This window comes from Dendropsophus ebraccatus, chromosome 3 (assembly GCF_027789765.1).
Source record: "Dendropsophus ebraccatus isolate aDenEbr1 chromosome 3, aDenEbr1.pat, whole genome shotgun sequence".
Classification (NCBI taxonomy): Eukaryota; Metazoa; Chordata; class Amphibia; order Anura; family Hylidae; genus Dendropsophus; species Dendropsophus ebraccatus.
In genome coordinates this window covers 6,900,042-6,923,812 of record NC_091456.1, presented here as the reverse complement: position 1 = coordinate 6,923,812, position 23,771 = coordinate 6,900,042, and the positions used below count along the sequence as shown (strand labels likewise).

Below are 23,771 nucleotides of genomic sequence, written 5' to 3'. Positions count from 1 at the left end.
GCAGGAAACTCCGCCCACCAGCTTCTGATTAGCAGTTATCTATCTATGCTGTGTAAAGGCAACAACTATCAATCAGCAGCTGGAGGGCGGGGGGAGGAGGGGCGTGGCAAGAATCTTATTCTCCTGCATATTAGGAGAACGGCTGAACAGAATGATGTAAGAAAGACACCAATCTGTTCAGCATTTCTGTCACTAGTTTATGCTGCCCTTATTTAAGGCAACATAAACCTTGTGACAGTTTCCCTTTAAACAGACAAAAGTGCAAAAGTGACATAAACAAAACCTCTATGCATTACTTTATTATATGCAAAAAAATAATACCACCAAAAAAAAGCCACCACACTTAACTTGCGATGATTTTTTTTCTTATACTTTTATTATTAGAACAAATCTTATCATGTATTCTGGGCCATAGACTCCTGGGACCCAGGGTAAGCCTTGGATAGAGAGCATGCTCATGTCCTAAATACAAGGTTATATTTAGCTTCAGGTGAGAGATGACATTGTGTTCTTGTCTTTTCCCCTGTATACGGATTGTATACCTGAACATATAAAATATTGAAGGTTTTGAAGCAGAATCACTACAAATACAGATAATAATAAAAAAAACTACAAACCCTTTGACTTTTCCTCTTTATTTCTAATTCCCATCCGTAATCTTCTGCCCAGGTTTGTGCCTTCGACAGGCGTCCCTGCTTTCCTCATTACCCACAGCCCTGCCCGCCGGAATATTCCTTTTACACTCTCAGAAAGAGAACATAGTTTCAATTCATGGATAACTGGAACTTCTAACCGGTTTACAGCTGGGGATTCATTACAAGTTAATTGAATTGTAATTGTGCCGCTAACCCATCTTAACTCGCCATCTAGACTTTGGGATGTGGAATGATGAATTTTCCGGCTTCTACTACCTTGAGACGGAGTGATCTTTCTTTGTCTCTCATGGCATGCAAATGAGGCGGCTTGGTATGCCGGGGAAGTGCGTGCCCTTAGCACATCTACTTTCCTATACTTGATTTACAGTCTTAATCACAACAGCCTTCTCCATCTCGGGATCAGTGTCTCCATATATTTTTGTCACAGTGGTATCTTTCTACCGGCAGCTGTTCCTTATTTGTCACATCAGTCTTTGTATCTGTTCTGCAAATTAAACTATGCATCTCTAATTGAATTATTTATACGCTTAGCTTTCTGCAACTGCTGGTATATGTATACATACATCACGCCGACACGCCGCGTATACCGAGAGGGGAAATGTGTCACTTTAATTTTCATATACTTGACAGACAGACATTGGTGTTTTCATTTAAAAGTTTGTGTTCTGAATGTTTAATACGAAGACCTGTAATTCTGTTAAGTACATTGCAGAGAGATAGAATTTATCAGCAAAATGAGGGTACAGTACTCCGAAAGTATTAAAAGGGACATGCTTTTAAATCAACTGGTCCTGGCAAGTGGCAGAGATTTGTCATTTACTTGTATTTAAAAAAATAAATAAAAAATCTCTAGTCTTCCAGTACTTATCAGCTGCTGTATGTCCTGCAGGAAGTGGTGTATTCTCTCCAGTCTGACACAGTGCCACCTCTGTCCGTGTCAGGAACTGTCAAGAGCAGAAGTTAATCCCAAAGAAGACCTCTCCTGCTCTGAACAGTTCCTGACATGGACAGAGGTGGCAGCAGAGAGCACTGTGTTAGACTAGAAAGAATACAACACTTCCTGCAGGACATACAGCAGCACATAAGTACTGGAAGACTTTTTTTAATTAATAGAAGTAATTACAAATCGCTGGCACTTTCTGTGACCATTTGACGTGGAAGGTGTTTTTTTTGTGAACTACCCCTTTAACACCATCTGCAATGTGTGTTCATACATGTTTATAGGGCTTGTAAAAAATTCAGACACAATGAATATTGCTACATATGGAATACCATTTAACCCCTTCAGGACCAAAGGTCATTGACGCACGGATGTCCTTGTCACATTAAAGCAGTGCTCTCCTTCTCGCCTTCTCTAAGAGCCATAACTATTTTATTTTTTTACCTACAGGGCTGATTGAGGCATAATTTTTCTGATATATAATAATAATAATAATAATAATCAGCAATCCTGGTGTTTTTTTTTTTCCTCTTTTCATTTACACCGTTCACCATGCAGGGACAGTTTTTATATTTTAATAGATCAGATAATTCCGCACGCTATGATGCTAAAGATGTTTATCAATTTTACATATTTTTATTTCTATAATGAAAAAGGGAGTGATTTAAACTTTTATTGGGGAAGGAATTTTTAATGTTTTTAAAAACTTTTTTAAAACACTTTTTTAAATCCCCCCTAGGGGCCTTATATATGCAAATTTTAGACTGCATAAATGATCAGTGCTATGCCATGTCAATGAGGAGGCAATACAACAATCACAATATACCATATATTCTATATATAAATATGTGAGGGGCAAACACTTACATTTAGTGGACCACAGGGGTGATTTTCTCTGGTTGGAGTTGTTCTTCCTCCTTTTCTTCTCCATTTCGCCTAAACTGCCATGGTGAATTGGCTCTTGCCACAACTGTATTCTGCAGTCACGGTGGTTTTCAGTCCTTGCTTTTAAAGTACAACCCACCCTTTACATCTACTCCATGTAGTGTCACACACTTTTCCCCCTTAAAATAGTGTGTCACAAAGGTCAGTTAAATATAATAAATAGGGGTAAGCAAAGCTGGATTCACAGCATTTTTTGCAATTTTTTTCTTAAATGATATACTTACCTATCCATGCTCCCTCAGTGTCCTCCTCTGTGTCTCCGGGGTCTTCAGCTCCCTCCAACCTGCTCAGCTAATTACTGTCTAGAAAAGAGTGACAGCTGCTCATCCAATCACTAGCAACATCACTGTCCCGTCTCAGTCAGTAATTGGCTGAACAGGCTGGAGGCGGCAGAAGAGACACTGGAGACACAAAGGAGGACACCGGCGGAGCGCAGACAGGTAAGTATTACGCCAAAACAACTAAACAATTGTTTAGCTGTCTTATTTTGGTTCATTAAGATTTGGTTCGCAAATTTACACATTTTTTTCCCCAAAAATTTGCAAACCTGATGAATCAAAGTTTTTAAATAAACTTCCAAATACCATCCATAGCGCCCAAGACAATATTAGTATGATGCGCATATTAGAGCCTCACATGCCAGCAGATTATCATCCTTGAACGCTTTAGCGGTGTGTAACGTCCCTTACGTAGTGTCACACATACTGCACACGCCACATACAACTTCCTTCTATCTCCCAATGACACGGCCAGACCTCTCTCAGCCGAACGCCAGTAAAATGGCTTTTCATTGGTTTCTATTTTATGGTAAATAAGTTCTCCGCTGTCGGTGAATTAATACATAAGAATCAATCTATTTACATCTCTGATCTCCATGTATTATATCTGGTGTGGTGTAAATATCTATGTCGACTGCATGTTATTTATCTTGCCTTGAGCTATTAAAATAGATTACTTAGGTCTTTCAATGAGATCTGCAGCTCACCAAGTGTGACAGATCATATGTTATCCGCTGGTTTGGAGAACTGATATTCAACCTTGGCCAGTCACTATTGTTCACGGATCACAACGGACATCTTTCAATATGTCATTTAAAATTATGCACTGGTCGCGTCACCCTCTTAAGAAGTCCGGTCTACTGGTCGACAATTCTATTTTTAAAAGCTAAATGTGGAGGAATCAGCTAGAAATGTGTGAAATAAGCTCTTGGATTTCCTCCCCGTCTTCTAAAACACAAGCTCCCCTGGGGAATTCTTCATCTTGCCGTTTGGATTCGATTTGTAATGTATACTCATGTCACACGTATATATTCCTAGCTGGACTAAAGTCGACTTCTCTGGGATCCTATGACACTGTTTTATGAGATTTAGAGCAGATGGATAGTGCAGATAATGGAGGACATTGCAGTTTAATATACATTTACAGTGGAAGCCATTGGGGCAGATTCACTTTCAATGTCAAGACCAAGGTCCGTTTTGCTGGGAATACTTACAGAAATCTTTGCAGCCGTGCGTAATTTAAACAAAGGGAAGAATATTCTGCTCGTTCTGTAAGTACATTGTCTATTCTATCACTAGGAATTATTTTGGTGTCAATGTAAAAAAACAGGGAAATATTAAATAGAGCTGAAACTGGTAGTGACCTTCAAAGATGTGTTAATTGTAAATGCCTAACATTGCAATATTAATGGTGGTCTTTGTATAATATAACCAAAAAGTGTATTTAAATCCAGTGAAAATCTTTTTCTTTTAAATCAACTGGTTCCGGAAAGTTATATAGATTTGTAATTTACTTCTATTTAAATATCTCCATTTGCTGCTGCTCTGGACAGTTCCTGACATGGACAGAGGTGGCAGCAGAGAGCACTGTGTCAGAATGAAAAGAATACACCACTTCCTGCAGGGCATACAGCAGCTAAGTACTAGAAGACTGGAGATTTTTTAATAGAAGTTAATACAAATCTATATAACTTTCTGAAACCAGTTGATGTGAAAGAAAAGGATTTTCACTGGATAACCCCTTTAAGGAGCTAGAGAAGTAGCCAATGTTTGTCCATTATTTTACTAACAAAGATATTGGACCGCATTTACTAAATTGCGACTTGATAATTTTAACATTTTTTTTTTTCATGTCAAATTTATTAAATCTGGAAGGTTTTTCACAGGACAAAACTAAAACCCGACCATCCCGCCATTTTAGAAGTGGCTGGTTTTTAGAATAGAAAACCGGTCAAAAAAATGTTGGTGTAACGCCTGGAGTAGTGGATCCACTGGACCGTCACCAGCGATGGCACTAACCTCACCAGGGAGCGGAGTCTAAGGGGCCGCTGGTCTTCACCAGGCGGGGTGGACTTGCTGCGGCAGGCAACCCCCAGGTCGCTACCCCTGGCTTGGTTGCTAGTGACGGCAGGCGAGGCGTGGCAGGAGCAGTAGGCAGGAGTAGGCAGGAGTGCAGGCAGAGGATAGTATACGTGCTCGCAGGTGGCGGACAGGACTCAGGAACAATGGGAAGGCAGCGGGCAAGGACTAGGGACAAGGACTGAAGACAGGAACAAGGGACAAGGACTAAGGTCAGGAACAACAGGGAGCTGGGCCAAACGCTATGGGAAGCATATAGAGGCTTCAACACCTGTAGTGGGGCAGGGTAGGAATTTATAGGGAGTGGTTGAGTGCAACACCAATTAGGGGCGGACTGGCCCTTTAAATCTGAGACAGCCGGCGTGCGCGCGCCCTAGGAGGCGGGGACGCGCGTGCTGGCCGGCACAGACAGAGACAGGAGCGGGACCAGGTAAGGCGCCCCCCGGGGCCGAACATGTAGCAGCGCCGGGTCCCTGCACAAGGACCCCGGCAGCTGCATGGGACAGAGGGAGGTCGCGGCGGGGGCCCGGAGCACGGGACGCCGCTGCGGCCGTGACAGTTGGTTGTGGTAGGTTTTAACTAACACACCCACGGCACCCACAACACGCCCGCTTGGCATGTTTTTGGACAAATAATGGTGGGTTTGTCTGTTTTTTAGTAGATACTTGTAATCAAACTATTTTAAGAGTGATACCTTTATTGGCCAACAAAAAATTGTTAGAATTGTGAGCTTTCGGGATTCAAAAGATCCCCACGTCAGGGGCCGAACATTCTCGAACCTGCCACATTTGATTGCTGATGCCTTCCCGGTCCGCGCGGAAGGAGGAGCGTGTCCGGGGACCACCCGGAATTTCGGGAATCAGCCTAGGTAATAGCCGGGTACTCTCCTCCTTCCCCACTGACCGGGAAGGCATTAGCAATCTAATGCAGCAGGTTTGAGTTCGATCAAACCTAGAATTTTCCGATGTTCGATGATCTCTACTGATTTTCAGAGCTCATGTTAATTAAACTCATAAGGTTGAGATATGGGGTGTGAAATTTTTGGGGTACAGTGGATATTATCCTTGGATTTTAAGATTAAAAAGTTGATGAATATGAGACTTTCTGAGACTAACAAGTATAAGTATAACTAACAAGTAATATCTAAAAACATATTTACCAGGGAAACCTTTTGAGTCCCATACGACTTTTACATAAGAAACCACATTGTGCATTAAGCTGTCATTTAAAGATCTTTCCATTTCCTGTCGGTTATCTTGACATAACGTGAAGCTCTCTGGCCCTAATCTTATAAATATAGCAGGGCCCCCAGCTCTGATATCATTTGTATTATTAGTTTCAGCTCCATATGGGTCCCTTCAGGTTCCGGGGACCTGACGCCGCTACAATCTCTGTAGCCATCCAATCTCCTCCCCAATCTTTGCCATTGTTATCTTACTAAACCAAGTATAATATAACGCAATCTCATGTATATTTCTAATATTTTAGGCACTTTGCTATTAAATAATATACAACATCTTTCTTACATGATTAAAAGTAAATTATTTATCAGCGCGGCTCTTAGGAATCCCATTAAGGCTGTAAGTTGTAGAAAAGGAAAAGAAAATACTAGTGCTGTACCATGTAACTTTTCTATAATTAACATTTAATATGCTCTTATCGAGATGCAACATCAAGGGATCTGGACGGACCAAGCTCTTTGCTGGCTCATTTGGCTGACGGAGCGTGCGCCTGCTTTCCAATGCTAATTGATTTGGCATGATTAGGGATCGTCCGCGCCGCACAACCACAGTATGTTACAATTTTCACAAGAATTCTCATTTTCTGAAAAACAAACGCGCGATTGTTATGAAGATCAACATAAAAGGACTGGTTAGTTCTTTTAATAGATTAAAAAAATCAATTTACAAAAATGTCCTTGGGGCACGCTACGAGATAACAATACTTGGAAGTTTCGAAATCTCATTATAAACCAATTAATATCCTCCAGCCTGTTGCACAACCTTGAAAAAAAAACACTATTCTAAAGTGTGTCGGACTTTCACAAACGGATCATATTTACATAACACCACACAATGAAGCTTTCCCATTACCAACGTTGGGTTGTAAATTTAGATTGAAGTCCCATTGGTGATGGAAACTGCCGTGAATTACAGTATCTACGCAGAAAAACAGAAATTAAAGGGGAACTATAAGCAGGTTAGATGAATCTAACCTGTTGATAGTTCCCTATTGCACGGGAGAAGCTGGGAAGAAGGTATGTCTCATAGTATTTCTCCTACCTTCCTCCTCAGGGCTGTTCCGGTGCAGGTAGTCGTGTGCGTCACGGTCCAGTGGGATTGGTAGAAGCACTGGGACTCCCGTTAGGAGCACTGACTGCCCCCATAGCACAGGTCCACCCCCCGGCCTCCCCACTACATTAATTATTATTAGAAAGGGGTGGGCTTGCCAGGGGCGGATTGGTGGTATGGGGTGGGCAGTGCTCCTAAAGCCCCCCCCCTCCTCCCGTGCTCCTAAAGGTGTCACCAAACCATGGAGCACACGACTAACTGCATCTGAATGGCAGCAAGGAGGAAGGTAAGAGACATGCCTCGGTGTCTCCTGTGCAATAGGGACATATCAGCAGATTAGATTTGTCTAACCTGCTGATAGTTCCCCTTTATATTTCCGGTAAAAATGTGATTGTTACTAATAAAATACACCATTTTCTATAGCCAGTACTCTAAAAACATGCAAGCACAGAGTAGACAGAGATGTAGTCAGGACTATAGAACTACAGAAACACGATGCAATTGTAACTCTTCTGATCGGCACAGTCCAACCAAGAATTGTCATTTCCAGCTATTTCCGCAAAAGATCTACAGAACGTTAAACCTGTAACCTTTGTAGTCTTTCTAATGAGTATTTCTCCCTGACCCATAAGAACTCACGAGGACGAGGTTTGGCTATTGTCCCAGGACATTCCATCTATATACTCTGGCATAGCTTCGATCTTATTCACTCATTGGTAAGATGCTTGTTTGGTTTCTATTTGTATCCACCTAATTCAGCCAATAAACATGGTGTGAAGGGGGCTCAAAAAATGCTTTAAACTGTTGTTTATAAGAAGCCATATACCATCCCTTGCAGGGGATTTATGGTACTCCATGCCACAGAACTTTATTGGGCCCCATGATTCCTGTACACCCCTCCCCCCCCACACACACACACACCCGCACCCATACTCACCTGGCCTGATGCAGCCACTAGGTGTTCCTTCGTTCTCCCAGCTCCCTGGGACAATAATGACGGAATTTCGGTTGACTGCGCTGGACCAGGTGAGTATGTATATGCCTAAGGCTGCAGCGATGTTAATTTACCATCAAGGATAACACAGGCGCAGAAGCTGCGTCTGTGTCAACTGCAGCAGGTCCCGGCTATCAGTGATAGCCGGGGACCCGCTGCAGCTCTCAGCACTGGAGCCGTGCTCCGGTGCTGAGAGTTAACCGTATAGATAATGTGGTCAGTACGAGCGCAGCATCTATAGGGCTCCTGACAGAGAATTCTCCCTCTACAGAGGGAGAATTCTCTGTGAGGTGTCCATCAGGGCTCTGTGAAGTGATCGCAGAGCCCCAAAGGTAGCCATGGAAACCGGAAGCCTCAGGCTGGCGGGAGGGAGAAAAGGCAGGACGTTCCCCAGAAACTCTGCCCCCTTCCCTCTCTCCCCTGCCGCTGTCACAAGATTGTGCATCAATGACCCCACATCGTTAAAGGGTTAAGAAAGGTAGGCCACTAATCCCTTTTATTCTTTAGAAGCCATTAAGCTCTCCTTCAGAATCCTCCCATTTGTTCTATGTCACATATACTGTCCTTCATACTTTAAGACTCTTTTATTATTCTTAACTCCAACCTTTCTGTACTTTTCTTCTTCATCCGCTCTAAAAATTCCTTTATATTTTCAGAAATGACTTTTCCATTGCAGTATTGTCTTGTAGGGCCAGCATCCACGCGTCGTCCTCCTGCTCTTGCAGTTGATACCAGTATTTGGAATGGACTTTTTAAGGAAGTTGCTACTCACTTACTCTTCTCCCACCACAGACTGCAGTTCTTCACCTCTTGGGCACCTAGGCCTTTCACATCTCTTTTCTATTCTGTTAAATCCAATTTGCCCTCTTCTTACAGATAATGGTAGACACCTTTGTAGAAAATCTTCAATTTCCTGCCAATCTGATACGGGTAATAACCGTCTTTTCCAAAACAACAATAAACTGATGATTCTTCCGAGACCTGTTTGGTGCTTCCTATTTCTGAAAAATTTTATAGAATTTTAGAAACATTGTTACTAAAGATATTACAAACGAAGGGAAAACTATTTACCTGCCTTATTGAATGGGTGATGGTTACAGCTGGGATAACACATTTTAAAAAGTTTCTATAAAGGGACAGTGTCATCAGAAAATGACTTATTGTATAAATAATGTTTTTATGTTAAACATATTTTTAAAGAATTTATGGTGACTTTTTTCTCATTTCTCATTTTTCTATCAATATTATAAAATAATCCTGAGATCTTGCAGTTTTCATTCTCACCACTGGGGCAAAAACTAAGTTGAGACTTCCTGTTGTGTCTGTGGTGATAAGAGGAGGCTGCTGTAAAGTGATCTGTACAGCATTGCAACGTCATGTGACACCAGTAGATAGAGGAGACAATAGCAGCTCCCTGTGGAATGACCTCTTCACAGGTCACAGAGTGCGCTCAGTAATGTCTCATATTCATCTCAAGGGGACTGTGTCTATTGTGATCTATGTCCTTGCTGTAAAGCATGTCACTAAATGCTGTTAAAAACAGCATAACAATGTAAAAAAAGTGAAATAAATAATAATTTAAGTCAGAAAATAGAAATGGATTAGAGTCAGATACAAACATTGTTCTTTTATTCTAATGAGTAAAAAAAAAAAATTAGGTGACACATTCCCTTTAAAAAAACAGTGTGGTGTTATGCAGGTGTTAGTGGGCAGGGGTGACACTGACAGTTTTCCCCTAATTGCCAGCCTGGACTTAGGGCCATTACATGGTGCAATTATCTGTCTAATCGGGCAGATATCTCCCCATGCAAATGCTCAAATGTTGGCTAATCGTTGCCCTTCAAGAACAACAGCTTATTAAAGCAAGGGCAAGGGAGTTCGAGAAAAGAGTCGGACTCCATGGAGCACCATTATAAGTCTGACTCTTTTTTCCTACTTAGAGCTGGGAAAGGACACGCTGCAACTTCTCCTGGCTCTATCTCCTGATCAGTACAGATGGGAACACTCAGACCTGGGTCAATCAAAACTTTTTACATGTCTTTATTACACGTCAAACGTTTTTTGTAAGGACAGTGGCACTACAAGACAAGACAAGACAGGATTAGCTTCGGGACAACTCTGTGAATGACCTTGAGGGGCTGAGCCACAGTCCTGACTTTAATTCAATCAAACATCTCTTGAAGGACCTGGAAATGGCTCCACTGATGGTCCTAATATAAACCGGACAGAGCCTCAGCTGATCTGCAGAGAACAATGGCAGAAAATGCCCAAATCCAGGTGTACAAACCTTTTATCATACCCCAAAAGACTGTAGACTGGAATTGCTGCCAAAGGTGCTTCATCTAAGTACCGAGACTTTGGGGGATATTTATCAAGGGCTTTGCTCCTATTACAAGGTAAATAATTGGACTTTTCAGCCATGTTTGGTCTAAGTTCTATTTAGGAACCAGTATTTGACAGGCGAGTATTTTTTTTTTTAGATGCGACTATTTTATAATCTGCCTGTTTTGAGTATTTGCGTAATCTGGAATTTGTGCCCAATTTCTCATTTGCAACTGGTGCAGGCCTACGTCTGGTCAGTACCAGGGGGATATGTTTGTGACTTTTTACTTAGATGCATTTCCTTTGACAGTGCAACTTTTCCATAAATCAAATAGGTAGAAAAAATGAAGTGCCAGGCACTCACCCGTAGTAGCTTCCAATTCAGTCTTTTTAATAGTTGTCTTCATATAACACGGGGATGAGGAGAGAGCAATGCAGGCATGCTCCACTGACAATGAGCGTATTGGGACTCCTCCCTCTTACTGGTCAGTGACCCTTTCTACTTGGCTCACTGACCAGTAGAAGGGAGGAGTCCCGTAGTGGTTGTCGCCAGTGGAGTGCACCTGCATTGCTTTCTACTTATAGGAAGACATTTATTAAAAAGACAGAAATGACTGCCACTATGGGTGAGTGCCTGGCACTTAATTTTTTCTATCCACTTGCATCAGTATTCTTTTTATGCTGATAGCCCCCTCTAAGCCTCAGAGTCTGTATACTTACCGCTTCCTGGAAAGGTTTACCTGTGTCCAGAGCCAGCGTGTTGCATTGATCAGTAATGGTGCTGCCAACCAATCTCTCACACCTGTTGTATTTTCGATAAATCACACACAATGCATTGAAAAAAAATAAACACCAACCCACATAGAGTGGTCGCACACATTGGAGTAGTCACACACATTGGAGTAGTCACACACATTAGAGTAGTCGCACACATAAGACTCCCCCTTTGTTTTTGTTTAGTTTTTTTTTGTTTTTTGGCACAAGGATGCAAGATAACAAAATGTGAAAAAGTGAAAGTGTCTGAAGACGTTCTAAATGCACTGACCATCATAGCACATTTTGCCAAACAATGTTATCTCCTGTACATAATTACAATTATTACTGATCTCCTAACACAAGACACCTGTCATAATTGTGCCTGAAAAGACATCAGTGCCACCCTCTGCACCGAAGGTTCGTCCTCTGCGCCAAAGACTGCGCTTTTGGCCTTTAGTCCGTTCCTGGTTTTATTATGTTCTTTGCTTATATCTTCTGTGATCCGGTCCATGTTTTCCCAGTTCTTCCTGCACTTTCCTTGTTGTGGTCTATTCACTAATTGTCTCTGCTGTGCTCTGATTGACAGGTCTCTTCACCTTTGGCTTTCTGTGATTCTCTTGTGTGTTTCTCCTGCTCTACCTATCCGCTTGGAGTCCGGGACTTGGTTTTTCTTATAGCTTGGTCTATCACTTCAGTCTGAGCTCTTGATAGTTTTGTGCAGCTTGTCTGTTCAGTTAGATCCAGCCTTTTTGCCTTTAGTCTGTATTCCTGGTTTCCTGATCCCTTTGCTTGTTTCTTGCCATTCTTTGTCTTTTGGTTCTGTGTCTTGCTTTGTCCTCAGTGTTTATGGCTTAGTCTTACGTTTACCTTGCTTAGTCCTCAGTGTTCCTTGCTCTGTCCTCATTTCATTGTGTTTCTGTCTCTGGCTTCTGTTTCTCCGTTTGCTTTGTCTAGTATTGCACCTAGTTCCTAGTGCCTTGCCTTTGGATTTCGTGACCTTGACCTTTCTTGTGGACTCTGACTTTGTACTTTTGCTGCCTGTTTGTTGCTAACATTGCCCGCTGACTATTTATTGTGTTTGTGTGTCTTGTCTTGTTTTGTGTTTGCACTGACTGCAGCATAGGGAACGCCGCCCAGTTGACTGCAGTTATTTAGAGCTGTTGTGGCAAGTAGGTCGGGGCGAGCTGGGGTGGGCTCCAGTGTTAGGGTTGCACCAGTCTGTTGTCTTCCCAGTTCCCTAACTGACAACACCAGCTTTATTACTCTTGACCCTACAAGTATATCGTTAGATCGCTCCATTATCGGATTGACCAAAGATGCTCAGTAGACTTAAATTCCATCCGTACAGGACAATTAATGTTTGCATATTGCCTTCTATTCCGACTCCCAATTGTCAGCCTTCTCCGTTGACATCATTTATGATTTATTAATGTCTGGAACCGGCCTCACGATTCCACTAATGTGCTAGAGGACGGTGCATCTATATAACAATGAAAAGATGTGTGGACAGAACCTCACTGGTATTAGAGGCGTCCATTGAACCCTATATATTCATGCACTGCCATCGTCTTTCCCCGACTGATTTATTCGCCGTTTAACGATTTCACTTTAATTTATGCGCAATGCAGAAAGGCTATGGGTCCTTGAGATTAAACACTAATTTTAAATCTTCTGCACTGGAAAGAGATTAAAATATAGTACGTCTCTTTGTTGTGGTATTTTATGAAGCAATTATCCCAATCAGTTTCTATGAAAAATAGAAAAAGCCTTTGACCTTCACTAGGTGGTAGGGCAGGCAGGAATCCGGAATCTCAGACATTTCAATTACGCACTGTTTCTAAGGGATGTTCTGCACCCTCCAGTGTATTGTACAGGTCAAGAGGTTTTACTGTAGCAGAACCCGGTTACCTTAGTTAGCACATCTCGAGCTAACCGTGGTGGCATTTTGGGTTTCCTTGACTGTGCATAATGCTCATCCGAGATCCTATTGACATTTGTTCTGGAGCTCATTTCTCCGGCCATTGACATAATGAGATTGAAGACATTTCATGCATGAATTGTTCGTTGAATAGATGAATAAGATGGATGATGTACATGCAAACACAACTGTCTAGCGATGCTCCGCTCCTCAAATAGCTCAAGAGTCGGAAAACAAGGAGCTGGCGTGTGAAGTCGGCCTTAATGGTGCTGTATTTTACATTTAGTGATATTCAGGATGTCGGCTTCCTACATGAACCATCAAATGGTTCCGACGATGCTATTTAGGCAGTAAAAGCCACTGAAACTACTTGGATTATGGACCGGCGCGGTTTACGAATCAATAAATCTCAGTGGCAACACAGCAAGGATGGAAGGGGTTATTATATTATGAATGTGACCCTCATTGTGCTTGGTTATAAGTCTATCTATATATATATATATATATATATATATATATATATATATATAGAAAGAGAGAGAGAGAGAGATTTGCTCATGATGCATTAGCAGCATTGTATGATTGCACTCATTAAACTTTAAAGGGGTATTCCATTATTTTTTTTCCCTTTCAAATCAACTGGTTTCAAAAAGATATGAGTTATGAATTACTTCTATTTAAAAATCTCCAGTCTTCCAGTACTTGTCAGCTGATGGATGTCCTGTGGTTTATTCTTTGTAGTCTGACACAGTGCTCTCTGCTGCCACCTCTGTCCATGTCAGGAAGTGGCCAAAACAGCAGCAAATCCCCATAGAAAACCTCTCCTGCTCTGGACAGTTCCTGACATTGACAGAGGTGGCAGCAGAGAGCGCTGTGTCAGACTGGAAATAACAAGAAAAACACATCCCATACAGCTTCATAGGTAAAAATAAAAGCGTTAAGACTCAAAATAGGGCCATTAAAAAAAAAAAAAAAAATATATATATATATATATATATATATATATATATATATATGTGTATGTGTATATATATATATATATATATCTGTTAAAGAACAATAGAAAAGCTCTATAAACATGCATATTGCTGTATTTAGACTGACCTATAGAACAAAGATATCATGTCAGTTTTACCATAAAGTGCATTACATAAACACAGAACTCCCCCAAAATTTGCAGAGTTGTATTTTTTTTCCTAATTTCACCCCATAAATAATATTTTAGGGGTTTCGTCATTAATTTCATGGTAGATTGAAAAAATAAAACCCTTACATGGCCCTATAGATGGAAAAATAAAAGTTATAGATCTTAGAAGGCGAGGAGGAGGAAAAAACGAAAACGCAAAATTGAAAATTGAAAATTGTCGCGGTCATTAAGGTAATTTTAGACTCCGCCCTTAAGGGGTTAAATAAAGACCCATAGAGAAAATGTATTTTTGCACCATAATAAATCCACAAAACAAAAACTTTTCAAAGTTGACTGTCGCCTTCAAGTATCCTTTTTTATGAATGTTGCTGTCTCTTTAACTCACTGTCTAGTCGGTTATTGTAGTTCCCCATTTGAACGTTATTTTACCTCTTCTATCTTGATAAAGTTTACATATTATATTAAGAAAAGAAATGTTGTAGATACTTTATCTTCTACGAAATGTAAACCTTTCAGATAATTGCAGCCCCTTGTGAAAGATGTGGGGGAAACGTTGGGCAGTCCTTAGAGTCTGGTCCGATGCCTGGAAACACTGTTACAGTAGTATCTCCGTGAATTATGTTCTAACTGAGAAAAATGGAAATATTCATAGTATTTTTTTAAGTGAGATTATACTTAGATGTAATCTGGGAAATTGAATGTAAAGGTCAGGCTATGTTTCCATTTGCTCCTCCGTGCAGTGTAAGTAACTATTATACTGTAATATAACGTTCTACCAACTCCTCAATGGGGATTAATACTGCTAATAAATGCCATCATCTATGGGAAATATTCAAAGCAGACTTCTTTATTTTCTGGCACTGGAATGATGCAGGAGGGAGCGGAGAACAGGAGTTTAATGTTATGTTGGATCCATCAGATTCTGAATAATGGGTTTGGTTGTGCGTCAAAAACTAAACTGAGTAAGTGCTTAATGGATACCCTGCCATCTCTTACCCACACAGTGTAGTGTTTTCTGTAACATCGAGAAATTCTACCAAGTTACTCAGTGAAAAGATCCAAACTAGACTGAGCTACAATTTCCGATACATCTGTGATCAATGAGGCATGGCTGGAGGTTACTGGACCACTGCGGACTTGGGGTTTATCTGCCCCCCCCAAGTATTTTCTCACTATAGAGTTTGTACTCTCCATCCCAATAGTGTTCTAGTTCTTGTTGTAGAACAAACAGAATCAGCTTCTCCAAGATAACAGACGTGGCACTCACCATGTAGCAAATAATCTTTAAACTTTATTCCATCACTAACACAGGTAACATGAAGTGGATAAACTGGATGGGCGAGATTCGCAGGCTGTGAGAAAGCATGTGACGTGCGAAACAGCTGTCGCCCATTCAGTTTATCCACTTCATGTTACCTGTGTTGGTGATGGAATAAAGTTAAAAGATTATTTGCTACATGGTGAGTGCCACGTCTGTTATCTTGGAGAAGCTGATTCCATGTGGGACTATGCAAGTAGAGCACCACCAGTAGTACAATTCCGGGGGCAGTGAGTGTTCACATAACAAGACAGTGCCCGAATGCGGTTATGGAGCTCTTTTTGGAGCTGTTCTGTAGAACAAACAGAACCAAAAAGACAAATATAACAGGATTGCAAAAAAATAATATTGCCTCTTACCTTCCTCCTCGGGCCGTTTGTGCGCTGCTAGCAGCATAATCCTCGACCCAGAGCACTGTTAGGAGCATTGCCCCCAGAGCCCACTCCATTTGTCGGCCCACGCGATGGGGGGAGGGGCAGTGCTCCTAGCAGTGCTCCAGACCGAGGATTACACTAACAGCATCGAACAGCACAGAGGAGGAAGGTAAGAGACATACTATAAGAGACATACCTTCTTCCTCGGCAACTCCGCTGCAATTGGGACATATCAGCAGGTTAGATTTGTCTCACCTGCTGATGGTTCCCCTTTTCATAAACATTACTGTGTACTCTAGAACTTTTACTCTTCTTTTGTTCTTTTATTGCTCTTCATTGCACTGCCACCCCCACCCCCATCTATTTATTCAGCCTCACCTAAGAGTTAATTTAATAACACAGTTCAGCCTTCTTAGTTACTTGGTCCTAGAGCAACTACTGTTCCTTCTAGTTTAGTGGTTCCATCCATATAAACATGGGTAAATTGCCGGTAAGTTACTGTACGGTATTTTATTTAAATCTTTAATAATATTCACACTCCCCATCCGTCTTTTTTTCCATTGTTTCACCATGTTCTGAGATACTGTAGAATGTGGTACAGTACAGACACCGTCAGCTGGGGTGGCTTGGGCCCATTAGAGTAATTATTCGGAGATCCTTCTCCGCACATAAAACCTACACGACTTTAGCAGCAGATTTGTGTGGTTTGGGGGCAGAGTCAACTTTAAGGGGATACCACCAGCAGGATACCAGGGAGCGCAGACAGGGAAGCAGGGGGTGTTTATTATTATTTTCTATATGACCACAGCTATATAGGAACTTTTTGGTAATGTTGAACAGCCCCTTAAAAGTCTTTAAAGTGGTACAGTAACATCCTACTCTTGCTTCATTTAAGTTGAGAGTGTCAACTAGGCGGGTTTCACAGCAGTTGGACCCCGTCTCTCAGCTGGGGAGAGGGCTCAACTGTCATAAAGCCCCGCCTAGTTGACCACCAATGAAGATTTTAGAGCAGAATAAGGACACAGACAAGTATATATAATGGTATATATCATATGTGCACCATCTAATCTTGTGGATGGTGCGGAGGACCTCACATAGAGTAAGGTGGTGGTGGTGGTGGTGGTGGTGGTGTGTGGGGGGGGGGTGACAATATCACTTTATAAACTTGTGGACTTATTTTATTATCTCCCTGTGAAATAACTAAATGAGATAGATGGATAGATAGATAGATAGATAGATAGGAGATAGATAGATAGATAGATAGATAGATAGATAGATAGATAGATAGGAGATAGATAGGAGATAGATAGATAGATAGATAGATAGATAGATAGATAGGAGATAGATAGATAGATAGATAGGAGATAGATAGGAGATAGATAGATAGATAGGAGATAGATAGATAGATAGGAGATAGATAGATAGATAGGAGATAGATAGATAGATAGATAGATAGATAGGAGATAGATAGATAGATAGATAGATAGGAGATAGATAGATAGATAGATAGATAGATAGATAGATAGATAGGAGATAGATAGATAGATAGGAGATAGATAGATAGATAGATAGATAGATAGGAAATAGATAGATAGATAATAGATAGCAGATAGATAGATAGATAGATAGGAGATAGATAGATAGATAGATAGATAGCCATGAACAATTTTACTATATACGGATTACTTATATAATGTTGCCGAGGTGTCCTTATTTTGCCTATATTCTGACATTTTTCAGTTGCTAGAAGCGTCTTTTCTTAGATTTCTTCCTTAAAATAAAAGACAAAGCCTTTGTACCGCTGTCATTGTAATGATCAGAAGAACAAATTGCGCTGGAGCTCTCCGGTTACACTGGAGCTGAGGAGCGTATGTGATACCTTCTGTGAAAGTGTAGAGAACCAACACCGAGTAAATAGCCGGTCAGTCCTGCAGTTTGGGTTTTCTAAACCTTAAATATTCAGCAGATGATTTAAGACTCGGCCTCTAAGTTACTATGTAAGTTACTATGTAAGTTAATATCTAAGTTACTATGTAAGTTACTATCTAAGTTACTATCTAAGTTACAATGTAAGTTCGGGCATTTTGTTTGCAGGCAAAAGAGATGAAGATTTTCTGATATGGATCAAATATATCCTAATGTATTATGCATGAGCAGATGCACAGACTCCAGTAATGCTTGGCATGCTCACAGGGTTCCATAGTCTGAAGTGGGCATGGTACCACTCAAAAACACACCTGTTCCTTCCAACTTTGATCTTCAGTAACACCGGTACAGAACGGCCGGTGTTCTACATACTGTGAACCCGGCCTTAGAGTGCATGCACACAGACTTAGGGACATTTATCAAAAGCTTTGCCCCCAATTTTTAAATGAATGATTGGGTTATTCACCCATTTTTGGTCTAAGTTCTACTTATGAACCAATATTCGACGGGCGAATATTTTTAGATGCAATTTTTTTTTGAGTATTCACCCAAAAATTCACATCATTTGTGATTTGTGCCCAACTTTTTAAAAAATCACACAAACAGGAGCAGGCCTATGTCTGGTTAGTACCAGGTAGATTTGTTTGCTCAATTTTTTGCAAATATTCTATTCACAAATTTTTTAATAGTTTGTTAAATTATTCCTATTCAGCTGGGTAAAAAACATACGAATACTCTAGGTTTCATGCAGTAATTTATTTATTATATATACACAGCAAATAAATCCACATCATAATGTTCTCGGCGAGCACCGTACTTTAACCCCCTCCCACCGATGGGCAGTAAATAAGGTCGCTGCAGACTATGCCTGATGCTGCAGCAACGTTATTTCACGCCGCAGGATGACACAGGTGCAGGAGCTCTCTCTAACTCTCTGCAGAGGAGCCGCGATTTGGTGCTGAGAGTTAACCCTATAGATACTGCGGTCAGCACGACCGCAGCATCAATAGGGCTTTTGACTGAGAATTCTCCATCTACGGAGGGAGAATTCTCTGTCCGCTGTCCACCAGGGCTCTGCGAAGTGATCACAGAGCCATGATGGTAGCCATGGAAACGCCTCAGGCTTCCGGTTTCCTGGCTATGGAAAGAGGCGGGGCCGGGGAGGAAGGCTGGGCGCTCTTCCCCCTTCCCTCTCTCCCCTGCTGCTGTCACAAGATTGTAACAGCGGCAGGGGGCAGAGGAGAGGGAGCAGACACAGGGACATCAGTTTATGGGATTATAATGATGCCATAAGCTGATGTCCTAAAACAACCTGCGCATTAAGGCATCAATGACCCCAGGTTGTGAAAGGGTTAATCTAAATGTAGAAATCCTCTATTAGGCCTATGAAAAATTCTTATGCTTATGCAGCCCAATCTAAGTGCAAAAATTATAAATGCAAAACATGAAACCGTCACTCAGGGGAGTCTCTTAATTAGCTATTTCTAATCCCAGTTCATTCTCTGCTGATGCGTCTAAATTTTACTGTATATGGATTTGCATCTGGACTGATTGGAAGCGGCTTTAATGATCAACCAGAACAATCAGTAATGGAAACGTGAATTTAGTATTGGGGTCAAAGAAAGCTGCAGAATCTTACAATATTCTTTGTACAGTAGTCACTTAAGATGAGCGAACCTTATGAACTGAGATTTGTTACAGAACCAAACTTTTTGCAAAGTTAATAAGGAGTTCAGAAAGATGGCGACTTCAGATTTTAAAGGGAAACTATCACTAGGTTAGAAAAGTCTAACCTGCTGATATGTCCCTATTGCACAGAAGACGGAATGTCTCTTACCTTCCTCCCCAGCACCATTCTGGTGCAGTCAGTTGTGTACTCCATGGTCCTGTGAGACCATTAGGAGCACTCCCCGCCCCCATGGCACCGATCTGGCCCACTCCATCCCTTACCATTAGAAAGGGGTGGCCCAGCGCCATGGGGGCGGGGCAGTGCTCACAACGGTCTCACCTGACTGTGGAGCACATGAATAACTGCGCCAGAACGGCACTAAGGAGGATGGTAAGCCACATACCTTCTTCCTCGGTGTCTTCTGTGCAATAGGGACATATCAGCAGGTTAGATTTGTCTTACTTGCTTATAGTTCCCCTTTATTACAGATTAGAAACCAAAAATCCATGAATACCTGCCTGTGATCCCCTGGAGTCCTCCTGAGGGTCTCTGGTGTCCCCCAATGATTGTACCCACCTCCAGCCTGATCAGCCAATCCTTGACTGAGACTGGATAGAGGGCGGCCAGTGATTTGCTGATCAGGCTGTCACTCTCGCCTCGGTCAGGAAGCGGAATTGGCTTCTATCAACAACACAGGTAAGTATTAATAAGCAATCTTTCAGCTGTTTTAGTGCGGTTTGTTTAAGTTTTGGTTTGAACGAACCTGAACTTTTAAACTCTGACAAATCTGGGTAACAATTGCTGTAGCAGCCATGGCAGGTGTTATAGAGGGGATATTTTAAAGGGGCCAACCCAGATGCAAGAACATTGTGATTTTTATTGGAAATAACACGTTGGGAGCTTTTATTTACGCCGCACCACCATATGGGAAGTCTGATATGGTGACATTATCCATACTTTTAATTATTTTTACCCATGTTGCTGCTTTAAGGTCATTTGGCTGTCCATGACTGCAAACGAGTGCCAATCACCGAGATCGATGCTCATTTATGTTCACACTACGTAAAAGTATGGCAGCAATGGCCCTACTTTGTACCAGTGAGCAATCTCTATTGTTCTATGGGATCCCGTATACACATCGTATGCACTCCGGCCGGGATCCTGCACTGGGCCTCAAATAACTGACATGCCAGTTTTCTGCGGCCACAATTCAATGAATTGCGGCCGTAGGAAACCCTGTCAGTTCACACAGTGAAGCGAGCGGCTCCGGGCGCTTGCTTCACTGTGTGCTATGGGAGGATCTGATGCGGGCGTGCGCTCATGCGCCGGGAGTACCGGCTCGTGCGCCGGGAGTACCAGCCGGGATGATCCGGGCAGAGACCGGCCGTTCCATGACCCGGCCGGGTCACTGAACAGCCGGTCTCTATATGTTGTGTGAACATAGCCTTATAGTGCATTTACACAGAACAACCAATCAAGTGTCCAGGCGAGTGGAGGGAGGTAGAAAGTCTAAATTTTATTTCTTCAAATTACATTTTAACCAACTTATTTATAAAAGCAATATGTGATTTACTATGTCATCTACTGTATGTAGATATTTATTCTGTGCTAAAAGTTTAATCAGCGTCAGCTCCACTAGATTCTTCTGGAATAACGGCTGTAAATGGGGAGTATGGATAATGGTCTTCTGTCTAAGATAAACCACATCCAGTTCCATTTACTTTGCATTAACCACATGACAAATGGTGATTGAAAGCTTCTCAATTGTGCTACTTAATAAGGGCCGAGTCATTTGCAGATAAGATTCCAATATGATTTATTAGCAGTTCGGGGGCTGAAGTCGCACAGTCTGTTCCTGTAACTGAGAGGAATAAAAAATATGGAAGTCATAAAGGACGGCATAAATATAATTAGCAGAGTCATGCATCAAGGAAACATTCCCATAGATTTACAATAGAGTGTAAATACACGTATCAACCAGTATAGCTGCAAATGTGGCAAATGCCAAGGGTATAGCTGGAAGGAAGGGTCCAATGTTCTGGGGCCCCAGAACTTAAAGGAGAACATGGTGATGTCACTTCCTGGATAACATGGTGATGTCACTTCCTGGATAACATGGTGATGTCACTTCCCGGATAACATGGTGATGTCACTTCCTGTATAACATGGTGACGTCACTTCCCACATAACATGGTGATGGCAGTTCCCTGATAACATGGTGATGTCACTTCCTGGATAACATGGTGATGTCACCTACTGGATAACATGGTGATGTCACCTACCGGATAACATGGTGATGTCACTTCCCGGATAACATGGTGATGTCACTTCCCGGATAACATGGTGATGTCGCTTCCCGGATAACGTGGGGATGTCACTTCCTGGATAACATGGTGATGTTGCTTCCTGGATAACATGGTGATGTCGCTTCCTGGATAACATGGTGATGTCACTTCCCGGATAACATGGTGATGTCACTTCCCGGATAACATGGTGATGTCGCTTCCCGGATAACGTGGGGATGTCACTTCCTGGATAACATGGTGATGTTGCTTCCTGGATAACATGGTGATGTCGCTTCCTGGATAACATGGTGATGGCACTTCCCGAATAACATGGTGATGTCATGACCCGACTCCTAGAGCTGTGCGGGCTGTGGCTGCTGGAGAGGATGATGGCAGAGGGACACTGAGGGGCACTGGGCACTGGAGCCATCATCCTGTCCAGCAGCCATAGCCCACACAGCTCTGGGAGTTGGGGCGTGATATCACCATGTTATCCAGGAAGTGACATCACCATGTTATCCAGGAAGTGACATCACCATGTTATCCAGGAAGTGACATCACCATGTTATCCAGGAAGTGACATCACCATGTTATCCAGGAAGTGACATCACCATGTTATCCAGGCAAAGAAGCCTTGATGTAGTATTAAGTGCAGGGAAAAAAAAGCACTTTATACGCATTTCCTGTAATAAGTTTATATTGGCGATTCTTATAATTTTGAGGGGGCAATACAATTCTTTAATAAAAATTTTTGCCGAACTTCTCCTTTAACAGAAGCTATGAGAATATATTAATGCCAGGAAATTTAAATCTCTTCCACATCAATATACATAGAATGTACATAGTAAACTCCATCTCTTCTATATCATTATGTTCTCATGAAAGCGAGTCTTGAAACATGTGAAACCTTGGCTTGCAGAAAGTAATAGAACTTTTTAGATGTAGATTATTATACATGTCATCAGTCAGCGATATGTCCCTGTATATATCACAGTGGATGGACACAGTATTTTACCCCTCGATGGCCAGGCCAATTTTCATTATTGTATTTTTGTTTTTCCTCCTCTACTTCTAAAAAACAAAACTCTTGCGTTTCCTCTGACTTTCCTTTTTCCTTTAAGAGAACAGTGTTACCTTTTTGGAATCTTTCAATCAACTTAAAAGCGTAATACAACACAATTATAATTCATTTAACAAATCTAAATATTTAACTTCCTAGATGCCACCGTTCCTGCTGACAGTGGCATTCAAAGGGTTAAATGACAGGCAACTGGTTATGGTGCAGGCCCAGTTCCCAAGCCAACTCTATGCAGTACACTTTTGCCATATAAATAGCCAAATGCTTTATCCTTATTTATGGTAAATGTGGCTGTGTAATAGAAAAGTGACCATTGAACAAATGTTAGTAACTAATTTGCTCGTTTCTAATTTCTAGCTGTTTATAATTTTATGAATTTAACTTTGTATTTTATATAATATGAATGATTCTTTAATGACTTTCGGTGTACATACTGTACATTAGAGGGGGACCATGTCACTGCTAGGCGGACCTTGGGAGAGAGAGCGCCTAGCTATGGTGGGCCAAGCTCATTAATCAAGTTAGGAAGGGGAAGCAAGCTCCAAGCCCATCTGCCCTAGGTAGTAAATTCCACCTCCATTACTTTTTTTTTTTTTTTTTTTTTTCAGGTTGGGCCTGTCATCCGTCACTATTTTTTTTTTTTATAAGAGGTGTTGGTCCCATTGTGTCTACTGGTGACAGTTGTAATTGGTGAAAGCTTTAATCGGCCATAAGATCCCTATACATTAACCGACCTATAAAAGTGTTTTATATAGCATGGCTTTATTTTTAATTATTTCCTAATATCAATGAATT

The 23,771-nt window shown here is 41.5% G+C and overlaps 1 protein-coding gene across 1 annotated transcript in view; it reads left to right on the top strand.

Annotated features, from left to right (window-relative positions):
* The window catches only part of WSCD2 (WSC domain containing 2), a 233,971-nt gene that overhangs the window by 33,133 nt on the left and 177,067 nt on the right, over positions 1-23,771 (top strand). The gene's annotated exons all lie outside the window — the stretch shown is intronic.